The sequence below is a fragment of the Aegilops tauschii genome, chromosome 1, assembly GCF_002575655.3.
Source record: "Aegilops tauschii subsp. strangulata cultivar AL8/78 chromosome 1, Aet v6.0, whole genome shotgun sequence".
Lineage (NCBI taxonomy): Eukaryota > Viridiplantae > Streptophyta > Magnoliopsida > Poales > Poaceae > Aegilops > Aegilops tauschii.
Window position 1 is genome coordinate 36564807 of NC_053035.3, and position 3988 is coordinate 36568794.

Sequence of the window (3988 nt, forward strand, 5' to 3'; positions counted from 1 at the left end):
AAGTATTTCCGGACGGAGGGAGTACAAAACAAAGGCAACCACAAGGGGACCACTACAAGATATGAAATAAACACGTATGACTAAATTGACTTCTTCCATAGTAGCGCCTTCAAGAAGTGATTAAACGCTGCCATAATAAGTTATAAAATTAGCCAACCAAATTGTATACCCACAAAAATTACATGAAAAATCTGATGATACTTTCTAAATGTGGAAAAAATGTAAAATGCAAATATTATCCATCATACAAGATGAACCAGCGATTTTTATTTGGTTGTCAACTTTGTTTAGGGCTAGATAACGAGCGTGGACTCTGGAAGCTCGTGAACTTTGATGAGCAAAACCTCTACGCGGCTCGACTTGCTAAACACCCCACGTGACTCATAATAAACTCACAAACTCGTTGTAAATTTTGGCAGCAACTATCTACAAACATAGTAGGGACACCAAGACAACATAAATAGAAACAAAGCTCTTCGCCATTGAGTGCCGTTATCAGAAGGAGGCTACGCTGTGCTTGCCGACTTATGGTCGTGGCCTTGGATAGGGTGGAGCAGCGGGGAAAGGGGAGGGCAGATGGAGGTGGAGTGGAGTTGCGGCTTAGTAAGAGCATCTCTAGCAGACCCCGTATAAGTGGTTAAACCCGTAAAATAACTGTTTTTTACAGTTTCAGTCGAAAAAACAGACCCAAGCGGACCCCTTAGAATCGCCCGACCCTTCAAATTTTTTACAGGACCCCATGAACACATGCCCGAGACCCATGTATCTTTAGTTTCGGAGACAATTTTGACAGGGCCCCGAATACCAGTCAACGCTAGCAGTTGGGGAATTTCAGCTCCCGCCAACGCCTTGAAACTCGTCGCCTGCGGCGACCGCACCGCCGCCGCCCGGCTGCCGCGCCCATCTACCCGGACGCCGCGCCCATCTGCCTGGCCACCGCCCGTCCCGGCCGCCGGCCGCCCGGCCCAACGGTCGCCTGCCCTTGGCCGCCGGCCTCCATGCCCAACCGTCGCATGAAGCTAGCTAGCTCTCCGTCCGCTCGATTCAGAGCTAGCTAGCTAGCTTCCTGTCCGCTCGAATTGCTAGCTAGCTAGTTGTCCGTCCGCTCGATTCAGAGCATGCGAGTCAGCCGCGAACGCCTCGGCGGCGGCGGTGGCTGCTGCTGCAGTCGGCACTGCTATTGGCTCCGGCCCGGCCGCGCTTGGTGGCGAGCACAAGGAGGCAGTTGCGGAGGCAGGACGCGCACACACCGAGGGGATGGAGGTCGAGATGGAAACGGCGTGAGGAAGAAGATGGTATATTTAGAGAATAATTTTTTTACGGGTTGATTGTACAGGTTTTGTTTGATCACAGGTAAAATCGGCCCTTATAATGTGTTTTCTCGACCTGTAAAACACTTATACGGGTCACAGTTTTAAGGGGTCCGCTAGAGATGGTCTTAGCGACTGAAAAGTGCAGCTCGGCTAGAATCGTCAAGCTCGCGAGTTCCAGCTAAATTTGCCAGACCTCTTAAGGAATCAAGAAGCACACAAGTTGTTTTGAGTTTTAGTTCCCATTAGACCCGCGTTTTATTATGAACGGGGGTAGTAATTCAAAACCAAACTTGGAACAAACTTGAAAAACCTTGTTATTCACCCTCAGTATTCAGGAGTGTCGATTGAAGCTGCAACGGATCTTTTCCTCCCAGACGCTGCAATCAACTAGAGGATACCCCGCACGTTGCTGCAGGAATTGGTTGATAGAAATTTGTGTTGATAACATGAGAACAAAAATTTAAAATATTTATGATTTATTATATTTCATTATGTATAGTTGTAACAGTATTTAATAAATATAAGTAGAATAATTGAAAGGAAAACATGTTCTCATCCATGATTACATGTTGAGGTGAACCTTATCTCATTCATAATATTTTTTGCGGGGTTATCCCATTCCTAATTGTATGGTGAGATGATGTACTTGCATGTTTGGATAAAAGTTGGTAGGAATGACTCTCTTAGATATATATGATATGTCGTGTCTTTTTTCAACTCTTCTCTTTTTTGCAAGCAAAGAGAAAGTAAAAGCGAGGCTAGCTGCCGACACCATACACAGTTCCCGGCAAGAGGAATCTGGGACAGCTGGCGGATGACTCGCTTAGGTTTGTACATATCCTTCCCTTGATTGGCAAGTGCACTTTCCCAAAAGGGAGGAATCAGGGGCGGAGCCAGGATTTGGATAGGGGGGGGGGGGGGGGGGGCGAAAAAGCAAGGATCAAACCTCACACTCGCATAGCAACGTTCATTTTCAAATAACATTACATGTAAGTTATACAAGTCGCAACAACAAATGTTGTCATACTGTTTGTCTAAATTTAGCCATGCACACATTTATCTATAAGATCATAAGAGTAACCCCCTCAGTCCCATATTAAGTGTCGCTCAATGGAGTGAGTAATAATCTGTACTATTCTTCATTCCTCTCAAGGTTAAACTACACAGTATTGTATGTATAGCTAAATAATGGAAGGAACAGAAAAATTATATCTTATCTCTCTCAGTACATGTTGTAATTAAATATTCTTATGAATTAAGTGATTTAAAATTGATGCATCAAAGAGTAGATTAGTTGTATGTATGTACCTTAAGAAACGATCTAGCCAGAGAGTTCACTTCACGGCGCCAACTGCGTGCGGAAAGCCGGCGACGGCAAAAAGAGGCCGCCGTTGCAGGACTACTAAAGTGGCCAGGTTGAAGATAGTATATATAGATACTCACAGCAGGTCTCCAATCTCTTGTCCTCCCGCGGTGCTCTTGTATGTGACTCTGGACGGCGGCGACGCGAACGGCGGCAAGCGGCCACGGGAAGCGCACTAGACCTAGACTCCCATATAGGAGCGAGACGCAGATACACGGTCGATCTGATCAGACGCAGGTACACCGGTCGATCTGATGATTCAGATCGATGGCAGGGCAAAGCCACGATGTTACATGGGCTGGGCATTTTAGTTCTGTGCGTTGTTGATCAAGGTTGGGCTAATTAGCGGCTTAATTATTATTACTCCCGGCCGGGGGGGGGGGGGGGGGGGGGGGGGGGGGTCCCCCCCCCCTCGCCGCCCCTGGGAGGAATCATGTGACCTTCATGTTCGAGTGACGAATCTGGGACAACTGGCGGATGCATGAGTGCGTGACAGTCTAATCTATTTTGATCTCTCTCCAAAAAAGTTGGAACGCACACACTAACATGAGGTCTAATAATTAACAGAAACGGTATGGCTCACCAAACGGAGCACTCTGCGTGCGTCGACTGCCTCCATAGTCGTCGGATTTGATTTTGATCGGACGGCTAATGAGCAACCTTTAAAACCCGTAGTCTAGGTTTCCAACATGGCTGTTGTTGCAATCATTTCGACTGCAGCATGGGGTCCGTTGCAGACGACCATGCGCTATGGAGGGCGGCGGTTTCTCGATCCCACAACGGCGATGATTCAGGTCTATGGGCACGACCGATGTAGATCCCATGGCAATTACGACGATGACACATATCCCATCGCCTGCGGCCTACCCGACTCAGTCAGGTATCGAACCACATACCCCTTTCCCCTCTGTGTAGGCCGCCATTTTCAATCGAAATGTTTCTCAAATAGGTGGGCTTAGATGGCAGGATCGCTAGTGTTTCCATTATCAACAAATCAAAGGGATTATGATGGGATTTCGTTGCGACTGCAACAGAGACCATGTTTCCAAGGAAGAAAAAAAACAAATCAATAAATCGATTGATTTTGTTTTGACTGCAACAAGTCCTTTTCTCAAACGAAAAAGGGCAAGGAAAAGCACACTTGAGAACAAATTTATCAATACGTATGATGCTGCGTCATTTTATTCATCATTATACCAAGGAAAAAGCAAAATTAAAGGTGGGAAGCCACCATGATCGGTCCGTCAATATATTAGCAGTCCTGTATTGTCAATGAATATATGTCACTTTTGTCACCTTCAAGGATTTCCAG